A 13826-nucleotide genomic window follows, 5' to 3' on the forward strand; every position below is an offset into this window, starting at 1 on the left:
CTATTTATGAGATATGCAGAATGAGCAACAACATGAAACCAGAAAGGTTTAGGCATCTTAGTAGTAGACATGATAGTGATGCAGGTTTCAACAATATGTCGATTCTTTCTTTCTGCTACTCCATTTTGTTGGGGAGTATGAGGACAAGTTATAAAATGCACAATGCCTTTGTGTTCAAGATAATCTCTAAAAGCTTTGATATTATATTCACCACCACCATCAGTTTGAAGAGAAATAATATTATGCTTGAACTGAGTAGAAACAAAGTTGTGAAATTTGACAAATGTGGAAAAAGTATTAGATTTATTGATAAGTGGATAAACCCACACAAATTTGGTACAATCATCTATGAAGGTTACATAGTATTTGAAACCCTCAATAGACAAACAAGGAGTAGGTCCCCAGAGGTCAGAATGTACCTTCAAAAATGGAAGTACAGATTTTGAGATAGACTCATAAAATGGCAATCTATACATCTTTCCACTAAGCCAGTGAGAACAAGTATGAGATGTTTGATCATTATTAAACTTGACCTGGGACAAAGACACATTCTAGACACTATATCTGAGGAAGGATGACCAAGCCTTTGGTGCCAGAGAGAGCATTTGATAGCAGCTCCAACAAAAGTAGTATGAGTGGGATGAATGAATTTTGATGTTTTGAAGAGGAAGCGCCCTTCTCCATTACTCTTTCCTCTGTAAAGAAGAGCTTTTGATGCCTTGTCCTGTACACAGATATCAATATCATCCATAGTGATGAAGCAGTGATTATCTTTGCAAAGTTTATTGAAGGAAATCAGATTAACTGCTAAGCTAGGGACATGAAGAACAATATTCAGTTTAAAAGTATGCTTTGCAGGAGTAATTTGTCCAACACCAATATGTTTAACACGTAAACCTTCTCCATTACCAATTGTAATAGTGTTGTTGGAGTCAAAAGGATGAGCAATGGAAAGATTTCTTAGATCGGATGTCATATGGTGAGTGGCTCTAATATCACCAATCCACACTTCAGTGTTGTTATTAGAAGAACTTGAAGAACTTGCACCAGAACAATTAGTGTGAGCTGTCATAGCAGTAAGAGAGTTTGGAGGATCAGAACCCTGATAGACATAGTTGCTTCTATGATGGCAGTTGAGTGCAACATGGCCTTTCAATCCATAAATTTGACAGACCACCACGGATCTAGAAGGATGATCAGGGCGTATGTCACCTCTATAGAAACAATTAATAGATGTGTGACCCTTCTTGCTAGAGATTTGGCACTCAGGAGAAGCACCAACATTGTTTCTATATTCAGCCCCTTGATTATTAGCAGGATTCTGAAAGCACTTGCTAGCAATGTGACCTTTCTTGTGACATATGTGACACTCCATGTTCTTATAGAAATTGCTTGCCGTATGTCCTTTCTTACCACAAACTTGACACTCTATTCCATTGTAGTTCCTGAATCCTCCACCACTAGAGTTATCACTTTGAGAGAACTTTCCAGTGCTATTCCAGGTTTGAGGTTTAGAATTATCATTCCACATTGCTTTTCCCTTGCCCATACCATAGGTACTTGATGATCCAGAGATTTGTCAGTTGTTATTACCTCTGTAGGATGAGCCTTTGGCAACCATAGCAGACATTGATGCATGAGGCACAAGCTGTGACTCAATATCTTTCTCAGCAGCTAATAGTTGAGCTCTAAAGTCTTTCAGTGAGATAGGAGTATTTCTTGCCCTGATAACAATTTTTATCATTGCATATTCATCTGGTAAGTCATTCAATGTAACCACCACAATATCCTCATCAACAAAAGTTACTCCTGTAGAGCTTAATTGATCTCAAGCATGCTTGATATGTTGAAGATACTGAATTGTCAATGGTATCTGCTCCCTTCTTGATAGTTTGTAAATCAGTTTTAAGCTTAATGATATTAGCTCGAGAGACTGTTGAGAACCTTTGAAGTAACGCAAGCCAGGCCTCATGCGAAGATTTACTTCCTACTATAATCTCCATAATGTCATCATCAAGAGTGGCCATTAGAAGACCAAGCAGGGCTTTATCTGTTTTCTTCCACAGTTTATAGGCCATAGTAATCTCACTAGTGACTTGACCTTCCTTAGTGAGAACAAATCGAGGAGGACAGGGATATGAGCCATCAAAATATCCAAAGAGATCATTGCCTTCAAGAACAGCTTGATACTGAAAGCTCCACTTCACAAAATTGTTTTCACTCAACCGCACAGTTATCGTGCTTAGCAAAGAGTTGATCTCAGATTGTGACATTGCCATAGCTTCAGTGATTATCACAAATCAACCAGTTATATACAACTTTTATCAAAGACTATGCTCACAACAAACACATTTATGTTATAGATCTATTATGTTATGACGAAACTTCAACAAATTATGAAGTACTTCATCATCAATTTTCACAGATCATGATTATCAAACTTCGCAACAAATTATGCACACAACAGCTTCCACAAATCAAGGTATAGAGTGTGTTAAAACAATAAAATCAACTGTAGATCTCAGCCTAGTATGAACACGTTGAGAATCACAGATCCAAGGAGAACATTGAACTCACCAGTAGGTGCCATCACTTAGAACAAGCACTCGATGAAGTATGAAATCTTGAATTGCAGAAACGAAGCTGAAGTAACAGATCTAGGGTTCCACCTGATGAAGCATACACGAGCTTAAATGCAGAAGCGAGAAGAGGATCGAGTACATCTACTAGCATGAAAAGGCATACAAGATCAAAAGCCGAAGCTCTAATACCATGATAACATGACCGCCATGAATGTAAAGCTTGAAGGAGCAGATATACTTACAGAGAGAGAGAGCTTAAGGGGGGTGTATTGTAGTTGGATTTTAGTGGATTTTTTTTAAGTGATAGATTTTAATAGATTTTATGAGTTTTATTGATTTGTAAAGACTTTTTGATAGATTGTAAATTTTTTAAAATTTGTTAGGACTTTATATAAATAGATTCATATAGACTTTTTCTGATTTGTATAAACTTTTTGCTAGAATTTATGGATTTTGATGGAGTGTTTTTGTTCAGCCAAGACCAAAAGAGTGTTGGGAAAAAAAAAAAAAAGAAGAAGAAAGAAACAGAAAAGGAAACGAGACCAGAGGTGGAAAGTGAGAGCAGAGAGTGTACCCAGTAAAGCTGGCACCAAGCTCGGTCCTTATCAACTGGGTTTTGAGTCTTGAGGAGTATAGGTGAATTGGTAACAAGGGTCTTTTCCAGTGGCGCTGTGGCTACTGCTAGGCGGTTAGAGGGTAGAGTTAGCATGTCTTCTAGTACATGCCTGCAAATCTAGCACTGTGGAGGCAAACTATTCTTGGAAATTTGCTTTTGTTGTTTTTGTGCAATGGGAATGATTGAGGGCAGCATTTGATAGTTGAGGGTTTTGAGTAAGGTGGCCGAAAAAATTTGGTGATAATTTTGCAATGAGTCGAGAACAGAAGAGGGTGAAGCAGGAGAAAGGATCGAATGATGCCGAGAAGGTGGTGGTTGCGGTTAAGGCGTCCAAGGAAATTCCCAAGGCTGCTCTGGTGTGGGCATTGACTCATGTCGTTCAACATGGAGATTGCATTACACTGCTTGTAGTTGTCCCATCTCAAAGTTCAGGTATTTTCACTATGCTGTTGATTTATGCCTATTTTCACGTTCAGTGATATTGATAGGTAAATCTGTGTATTTTGCTAAATATGTCGAGGTTGGAATTACTCCTCTTAATTCTGCTTCCTTGCAAAAGGTGCCTTATCTGTTTGTTCCTTTACTTCTCCTGCTTTCAAGGGGATTGACAGTTTGTTTACTCCTTTTGCTTTTTTGTTGTATGATGTAATTCATGTACCTACCAGTATATACTGCTTGAATATGATTACTTGGATTCCTATTGCCTCTCATTTAATGGTCAGTTACGCTTCTCCGTGTTCTGGTTCTTGAAGTTAGATATATGTATGTTGCTATGTGATTTAACTTCATGGCTATGTGTCTTCACAAGTGTCCCTTCGCCTCTATGTGTCTTCATTGATGCTTTCTCTTATTTTATTGCTTGGTTTGGTTTTGTTTTGATCATCACTGTAGGATGAAGCAAAGTATTCAAACAAATGAGAAGCCTATAAAGGATTGAAGGAATAGAGCAAATCTATTTTCATTTCATAAGAAAGATAACAAAATAAATATCAATTCTGGAAAATAATTCAAACATGCAATTAGTTTTCCATTAGACCACATTCAGGTCGTCCATAATTCTAGAGACCAAAAATAAAACAAACGCAACAATATGATCCAAGTAACAAGACTTATTGCATTGTCTTGAATCCAATCCACTTAAATCGCTCCTCCCGGGTTATTTTCAGAAAAACATCTTTTAATGCTTTAGTATTGAGCAACTCAGAAAACCAAAGCAGCAACTATCAAGAAGCAATGCAGCAATTATCAAGTAAAAATGTGATGTGTTCAAATAAAAAAAGACTGCTGCATCTTTGAATATTGCATAAGAAAATCATCGAACAATTTATGAAGGCCAAAAATGTTAAGATTTGAAAGTTTCTCATACGAGACACATGTTACCAGTTTTTCACACCAAATACATACATAATAAACATAATAAAGATTACAGATTCATTGATTATTTACTTAGAAGTCCTTTTCATGGCTTTATTATTTAGAGGAAAGAAAATTAGCAAACAAATACAAGTACAGAGTGATCCACAAACTTGGGAATAGGTGGGAATATGTATGGATCCTTTCCCTGGTTTGGTAAGTCCATACATGTGATTAGTATTTATCATGACTAGGGACTACCAAGTACAGAGTTTTTAATTGACATAACCATCTCTCACTCCCATTTATATGAACTCAAATGTGATATATTTGTTTCATCAGCCGCATTATGATGTCATGGTGAATGCCCTTCTGGTTTACCATGTGCAATGGCCTAGTGGTTGCTAAGATTTTGTGTGCTATTTTTTATTCTTGGAAAGAATATTGTTCAAGATTTCATCTCTACCTTGCAAAATTAAGGGTGGTGCTATAATGGGGGCCTGCGGCATTGATGGATCTTTCCTATCGGTCCCCAAAGATTGCAGACAAAGGTTTCTTTTCTTTCCATTACATGGAAAATCTGGGTGATATTTTTGTTACTTTTTGAGAAAATAATTTGAACTACTAATGCTCAATGAACAAAGACGAAATACCATTACACTGATTCAAAGAAATTCCAAAAGGAAATATCAACACTTATGTTTCGACATGGTATCAAAAATAGATGCTGAGTACCCAAGGTACATTTTGGGTGTTATATATGCTCAATATATATATTGTCGTTGTTAGGAGAAGTTTCACAGCAACAGCCAACAAGAACGTAAAACATGTTTTCATAGCAACAAAAATTGATTATTATCACAACAAAATTTCAAACCATTGATAGATAATTTCACAGTAGTAAGAGTTGATCCTTTCACAGCAACAAGAACTAGTTATTTTCACACCAACAAGAATGCTACTCAAGTCAAACTAGGGCTTATGGTAGAATTCATAGATGATCAAAATATGGATACATACAATAGCAATTTGTACGTTCAAGAGCAAAGAAAAGGATTGAAATGAGAGAGAGGAGATCCAAATTTCAAGAAAAAACGAGAGAGAAGAGAAACCCTAGGAAAGAGGTTTCATGTACCTAGACGTCGAGCTTCTTTGAAAAAAGAATATTGCAGAAATCTTTGGTGGAGACGTTGGATTTTCTTGGAGCTTTGGTATTTATACTTGGGGCTCTACAATCCACAAGAGTCCACTATTTTATAAATTCTATAGAATTCGTAGGTTTTTTGAATACCTTCAAATTTTTATGGAATTAAAATCTCCCTTTACAAATCCAAATCGAATACCCTAATACTTATAGAAACTCTTTAAAAGTCTTATTAAATCATAATTGAATACCCACAGATTTTTCAAATCCAAAAAAGTCTTTAAAACACCTTAGAAATCTAAATACAATACACCCCCCTAAGACAAAATATCTGAGAGTATTTTCAATTAATGAAGTCACAAGTTAAACTTATTACAAAACACTAGTATTTATAGCAGCTGGGATCTAGAAGGAAGAAACCCTTAGTTATTGCAGCGAATTACAGCTTGTAAAAATATACGTGAGCAACACATCACCGAGCTACCACTACATGCATTACAGCTGGACACCACCTTATTCGTTGATTACTGACGGAAGCATGACCTTCATGTTGACGTTCACCTGTTAACAAATACTAAGCTAACCGGTTAGCCTTACAACGTTTCTCCTATATGTAATGGTTGTTTAATGGTTTACAACAATATTCCCAAAAGAAAGGCCAGTCCATTGTGATTTGGTATTCAGAGAAAAATGTGTTTCACCAAAGCTAACACAACTCTTTGTGATGTTCTCCTCATTTTCTCTCATGTCCATAGGATCCGGTGGTATCAAACCTTGTTCGATAGCTTTTGGTGTATAACAATTGGAAAATCCAGAAAACCGGAATAATGCAATCATCATGCAGAGCTTCTTCAATTGGTAATTTGGTGGTATGCATCCGTTGGAGTCTCAATCTTGATTGCAATGACAGTCATGGTTTACATTCAAGACTCAACTAGTTTACTATTCAACTCTTTTGAACTTCCAAGGATTTATCCTTTAGATAACTATGCTCACCTTTCTATGGTTTCCAATCTTGAAAGTATGGGTATTGGAAACGAAACAAAACTCAAAGCAGCTGTCACATTTATCAAACAAATAAAAATTAAGGATCAGTAAAATCAAGAACGCACCTTTAAAAAATGAAACATAAACGCCCATGTGTGATTTTCAGTTCTAAACCCTAAATCATAAACGAAGAAACATGAAAACAAAAACTCGATTATCTCGGGGTCCAAATAGGTGTTTGAATTTCAAAGTCCATTAATATGATATATTTTGAGGCACACACTACAAGAAATTTGGGTATATGCAACGGGTTTATATGCAAGGAGTCAAAATTCCTTGCAATTGGTTGACTTATACAAAGAATTTTGTGAATCCTTGCATCTGGCTCTTTTAGTTTGCAAGGAATGCAATGATTCCTTGTACTTGGTTTTCTGAAATCTAAAAAATGGTAAATTCCTTGTATATAGATTTGGAATCCTTGCAATTACTGCTGGGCGGGATTTTTTAGCGCTCTCCAAAATCACAATTGCAACGATCTGACGATTCCTTGTTTTTATTTGTGGACTCCTCTCGAAGCCTTTATCACTAGACTGACTCTAGTTAGAAAAAGAAGAAACAAAAGTTCTCAGACTTCTCTTTGGTCCTTCCAGATCGATGAAGAACACACCCAAAATACCAAAACCCCAAATCCAACTGTGAATGACGAATCTGGAACTCATGAAGACTCGCACTCAAACTCAACCCCAAAAGTCAACAACACAAGGTTCTCCATCTCTTATGCGTCATCGCCACCTATCTCTGCTTTCTTCCTCGCACTGACTCAATTAGTTTGGGTCTTCTTTATCGCTCGCACTCACTCGCAAGGTTCTCCCTTGATCTCTGGATATAATTTGGTTTATTTTCAATTCAGTTTGCCTAGGGTTTATATGATTGCATTTGGGTTTCAAGACTGGGCTTTTTGTTTAGCCATTGCCCTCTCTCTCGACCTCTTAAGTTTGTTAAAGCTTCAATTTTTTTGGGTTGTATGTTTAACTGCTCTATTGTTTGTTTTGAATTTTTCCTTTCTTGCCTTTTTGCTTGGTTGTAGGTTGAATTGCTCTGGTGATGCCGATTGAAATTACTCGTGAATGTGTGTTTGAGGTATTGTAATATTTCTAGATCTCCCCATTTAAGATGTTCAGAATGTGGATATCGATGGTTGGATTTCTTTGGATGAATACTTTCACATCGCTCTTGGAGTCTTGGTACAGTTTGAAACAATTTTCACTATATTTTTTCCCTCATAATGTTATATTAGCTATTTTGATGACTGCATTCCTATCACACTTCATTATCTCCCGAATTTTGGATTTACTCTCGGAACTTTATTACACTAAGTTCGAAGATTAACTTATTTGAAAAGTGGGACTCTGATTGTTGATGCTGGTGTGTGAGCATTTGTGTGATTATTTCAGATATGAAAGTTATAGGTGATTTGAGTTGCTAGCTTAAATTTATTGTGCAGATAGCCAAATAGTAGTAATAAGAACAAAAAATAGAAGAAAGAACACAGAAACAGAAACAAAATTGATCACCTCTATAGTTCTAGCGGACCTTCAAAGTGAAAGCCAGTCACTTTAGTGCATGAGAAAGTACCTTAAAAGAATAAACTAATAACATTCTCGAAAAGTATCAAGTATTTAGTGAGTTGAAGCTCCATTGTTACTGAAACTTGATACTTCCAGGCCCATTATCTTTTTCATTCATATCCTAATACCATAAACTCGTCTTGCACTCAATATATGGTGTAGCATGTTAACAGATATTTTACTAATAGTACTAATGCATTTTTAGAATGAAAATGTTGTCTACTGTATTCACTATCTCTGCAGCAAACGCTCTAGCTACCTAAGTAATGTTATAGATAGATTCCTTCAACTTCTTTGAAGAAATTTACTCAGCTTTCACTTGATTGTTGTCTCTTTGCTATAGAAATGTTCTGAGAGATCACTTGATAATCATGCCTATTACTCTACTAGTGCATTCTTTGCAGTTGGATCATTATTTTTCCAGTTGTAAAATCAATCCTCTCAAGTTTGAGCTTGCTATATATTCTAGTATGCAATTATATTAATTAACCTCAATCTGCAATTGTTATGTGGAGTATACGTTATATTGGATTTTTGACTTTTTTGGAGTGTGCCTTTGTATCCATACTCTGAAATCAAGTCACTTCTAGTGTAGGATAGTTCAAGCTAACTTCTTGAAACTAGTTCAAAATGGTTGATAGCAACGCATCATCTGCAAAGGTACATAGCTGACTCAACTGTTCTGCCATCTTAGAAGATCGTGCTGAATCCAAAAGTAGTACAATAAAGCATTTTATGCACCTGTTCTGTTTGAGGATTAAAGAATAAAAGAGTGACTCTCCAACACAAATATGGTTAGTTATGTAATTGGTTTAATTATAATTGGATATTGGATAAAATTTCAGTGATGTCCTAGTCTTATTTACATATACATTGAGTAATGCTTATTTACTGTCCACTATGTGCAATTTCTTTTGCAAGTGAACTGGGAGTTTTGTTCCTATCTTTTACTTTATGGCATATGGGGGGTTTGAGATCATATAGGCTAAATTTAATGGCATGTAAATATATCTGATCACAGCTAATTGTCAAGTGATGCTATACGTATATTATTATGTAAATCTATGCAATTGGAGGCTATGCAATTGGAGTAGGGATAAAACAGTAGAAGGATACTTCTTTTAACTTTAATGGTCCAGTCACTAGTCTTATTATTATTACAATAGTAAAGCTTTGGATGTCAATGAGCAATTTTCCTGTTAAGTGATATAGTTGTTACTCGTTTTCTTCATCTCTATCTCTCATATCATATTAGGTCGTCATTGGAAATCTGTTAGCTTAAACTGCTCTATTGTTTGATTTCAGATTAATTGTTTCCCTTATATCTAGGCCATGACTCTTGGATTTTGTCCCAAATTTGTTTCAGAGCCATGCATTTAGAAGTTTTTACTATTTTATGTTTGATCATATGGAAGTGAGGAAATCCCCATATTGGCGGGCTGCATATTTGGTTAAAATAGGGTCTGCCTTTTTTGTTTTCATGGGATTGATAGTGTCTAGACACACCATTAAGAAGGTAATAGGAAAAAGGAAAAGCATGTTCTCAAACTTAGATCCAATAAGCATAGCTCAATTTTCGGTTTCTTTGAAAGTAAAGAGTACCTTTTTTTTGTATTATTTTGATTCATATTACGGCACAACCTGTGGAAACTACTACATAAAGATTTGCAACCAGTTCCTTATCCTTTATCAATCTGCTCCAAGTTTTTATTTAGTCATTAGTTGCATGCAACATGGTCTTGTCTGTGCATAAGTTTGAGAGAATCTTTCAATTGGACATAATAGATTGATAAAATGATACCCCTCTCTCTGTCCCTCCCTCCCTCCCTCACTATTGATATTCAGGTGTGAAAAGGAAACTGTTCTATTCCCTATACTCACTACTGGTAATTCCTTTCATTTCCTATAAGGATAGTTGTCCATATATGGTAGTTGCATACATATTTGAGTGGAAGGAAGAACCTGCTCTGTTTATGTTTCTTATGCAGTTCCCATCCTTGGAGAATGTCCTAAGACATACTGGGGACCTATAGTAAATAAAAGGTTGAGAATGATGTGGTAACTTTTGAGCATTGTTCTTAAATTAATGTGGCAACTTTTGCTTCTGTTATGCTCATTATCTATTTCCTTTAAGCTTCATAGTTAGCACCATCATGAGTGTCATTCACTTCATATAGTTCCTGGCACATCACGTAAAGCTTTCTCTTTGCTTCTTGTTTTTCTTTTTGTTTTCTTCTCGCAAGTTAAGTATCTTATGTATTTCAATTATAGCATTTCAGGAACTCTCTGAACCTTATGTTCATATGAGGTACAAAAGCTTGAATACGTGACTCAAAGATCATCAACAGAGAAAATTTTCAGGTTGCAGAGGTTGGTTTTGGTTTGGAGTTCATTTGGTAACTAAATTTATTGACAATACATTAATATTATTCATGGCAACTTAGTTGATCGACTTCTATTCTGGAGTCTAATTATTAAACTTCGAATGTGAAATTTGTAATTCTCAATGAGGCTTCTAATTTGAAGATGCTTTCTCTTCTCTACTTTTTTGCAGGTTGCCCGTGCTTTCATTTTGTGTTGGGACAAAGAGGTATATTTGTCTCTTCTTTTGCTTAAGAGTTGCTTCTATGAGTAATCTGCTATTAACTGGGAAACTAATTGGAGTAACGATTCCTCTGCTTATTGTGGTGATATTTCAGAGAAGCATCATGAAGAAATTTAGCTCGGGAACTTGAAGAGATTTCATTTCATAGAACTTCAGATTGCAACAAATAACTTCAGCAGCAATTACCTACTAAAAAGGGAGGCCTTGGACATGTTTACAAAGGAACTATCTGCGATGGCACTGTCATAGCAGTCAAGAGACTTAAAGGTGGCAGTGCTCTTGGTGGAGAGATTCAATTCCAGACTGAAGTTGAAATGATCAGCCTAGCAGTTCATCGCAACCTTCTCCGGCTTTATGGGTTTTGCATCACTCCAACATAGAAAGACTTCTAGTTTACCCATACATGTCTAATGGCAGTGTGGCTTCTCGTGTCAAAGGTATTAAATCAAAGGAGAGAACCAACTCAATTAATCATTTAGAATGTTTGTTATGTTTGGCTAAATTTAAATCTTATGAATGCCTTTAACAGGGAAACCAGTGTTGGATTGGGGAACTAGGAAACTAATTTCCTTGGGAGCTGCAAGAGGATCGTTATACCTTCATAAGCAGTGTGACCCGAAAATTATCCACAAGGATGTGAAGGTAGCAAATGTACTTCTTGATGACTATTGTGAAGCCGTGGTTGGAGATTTTGATTTGGCAAAGCTTTTGGATCACCAAGTGTTCTGTGGTTAAGTGAAATATTGCTAAATCGCAATTTTTGATGTACAAACGAACTAATTGTTTTTAATTCAAGGAATGAAAGAAAAGTATGGAATGAAAATTGGTGTTTTTTCTTTTATTCAGTTTTAATTTTTAATTTTTTTTTTATTTTTTTTTAAACTAAATGCAAGGAATGATATGCAAGGAATTCTCCTTGTATATTAGTTAACCATAGTTAACCTCAGGTGTTCAATTCCTTGCATTTGAGATGAACAATTCCTTGCATTTGTGAACTCAAATGCAAGGAATTTTCAAGTCGTTGTATTTGCTCTTTTGCAAGGGCCTCTTTGCAAGGACCCAAATGCAAGGAATATTCCTTGCATTTGAGTTAATGCAAGGAATTTCCAGCCTTTTACAAGGAAACAATTCCTTGCAAAAGGCCATTTTTCTTGTAGTGACAAAAGTTGTTAGCATAACATGAGAATGAATGAAGATGATGAATGCTAAGAAAGAAAGCTTTAGGGTTTAATGACAAATAAAATGATTAATAGTGAAGTTCAATACGTGTCCATAAGGTGTAATAAAAAAAAAGAAAATGATCATTTACCCGATTTTAGACTAAAAATTGCCCACTTGCTCCACCAACTGTTTTTTAACCCCGTTTACCCAAAACACTCTAAGGGATTATTTCCTCTTTACCAAATTAATTCTTTTTTATTTATTTTTGGGACTTTTTTGCCCTCTCCTTCTTTCTCACTTAGAGAGAGAAGTCATCCTCCTCCTTGTTGTGATCCAGTGACCAGCTGCCGGCCCCGGGCTCCTGCGACCTATAACCGGAATCCGGCGATTAACCGGATTCTGAATTTATTGCCTCATAATAATACCCAGTAACCATATTATTACCCTCCAGTAACCATATTATTGCCTCCCAAATTCATATTATTTTCCGTCCAGTGAATTGTATAAACTCCCAAAACCAAAATGAATACACTATAGGTCACAATTGATCATATTATTGCCCCCCAGTAATCATATTATTGCCCCCCAATACAAAGTCCAATGTCTCTACTGCCCCCCAATAGACCACAAAAAATGCACCATTTTGTAGGATTCACAGATAATTTGACTTTAATACATAGAAAACAACAGGTAACTTATCAAAACACCACACTATAATGATCTTTGTCCCTCATATCAAAGTCTACTGGGGGCCAATAATGTGTCTACTGCCCCCAGTAGCCCATTGAGCATTGACACATCACACATCTTTCCCACACCCACATTGCATTACAAACCCATGCAACTGTCTCCCAAGTTCCAAAGCCGACGTATCCGAACAAGCATTGAGAAATGCACAGAAGGTAATCAAATTCGGCTTCCCCTCCCACAGTGCATTCAACATGAAGGCATTCCAAGTGGCAAGTTTTCTCTCAGGAATTTTATCAAACAGTTTCTGGGCATCATCTCCGAGACCAGTTTTTCAGTACATGTCAAAGACACTGCACCCAACAAAGACATCACATATATGCTCGACCTTGACGACAAGGGCATGAATTTGTTTTCAGACCACCAGTATATAAAGCAAACGGGTGGTCTTAAAGGCGCAAGCTAACTCCAAAGGCGAGGATCCGACTTCAAACCTGGTTGAGGTGGTGGAGGGCTAGGAGAATTTGAATACGAAACTCGAGGATGTTGGCGCCTGAGCTGGAGAATCTAGCTGATTATACTCATTTATATGCGTGTAATTATATCTAAAACACTAGAATTAAGCTAATCCTCATGTTAATTAATATGTAATTAATCCATTTTTATTTACTTTGTAGAAAATAAGCGGAATTGCGGAAACGAGAGAAAATGGTGCTAATTTGGAGCAAATTGGAGTTTCCGACAAAAGGACGAAAAAGTCAACGCGGGTCAACCGTAGTCAACACCATCAAGGGAGCGGAATCAAACCATCTCTGATAATGTGTGGAAGTGCATTGAGGAAGAAGAGAAGAACGAAGAAAGATGAAGAAAAGAAGAAAGATGAAGAAAAGAAGAAAGGAGAAAGAAAAAGAAAAAGAAAAAGAAAAGGAAAAAAAAAAAAAAAATCTGAACTGTGCTGACGTCATGATGACGTCAGCAATAACATAATCAGCACATTTTTCTTTCCTTCCCACGTGCTGCTTCTTCTTTCTATTTTTATTACTTTTTTTTTCCCTTCTCCTAT

The 13826-nt window shown here is 36.2% G+C and overlaps 1 long non-coding RNA gene across 16 annotated transcripts; it reads left to right on the forward strand.

Moving 5' to 3' along the window:
• Window positions 1-7006: 7006 nt before the first annotated feature.
• On the forward strand, window positions 7007-11738 carry LOC112188671. 16 transcript variants are annotated; one of them, XR_002931511.2, is made up of 8 exons: window positions 7007-7546; window positions 7770-9104; window positions 10156-10196; window positions 10299-10353; window positions 10582-10680; window positions 10865-10900; window positions 11010-11352; window positions 11445-11738. It is a non-coding gene; the product is annotated as an uncharacterized LOC112188671 (long non-coding RNA). The 16 variants fall into 16 exon arrangements; XR_002931513.2 differs by having other exon boundaries at window positions 10590-10680; XR_005805148.1 differs by lacking the exon at window positions 10156-10196 and having other exon boundaries at window positions 10299-10368.
• Window positions 11739-13826: the final 2088 nt, after the last annotated feature.

Source organism: Rosa chinensis, chromosome 1 (genome assembly GCF_002994745.2).
Source record: "Rosa chinensis cultivar Old Blush chromosome 1, RchiOBHm-V2, whole genome shotgun sequence".
Lineage (NCBI taxonomy): Eukaryota > Viridiplantae > Streptophyta > Magnoliopsida > Rosales > Rosaceae > Rosa > Rosa chinensis.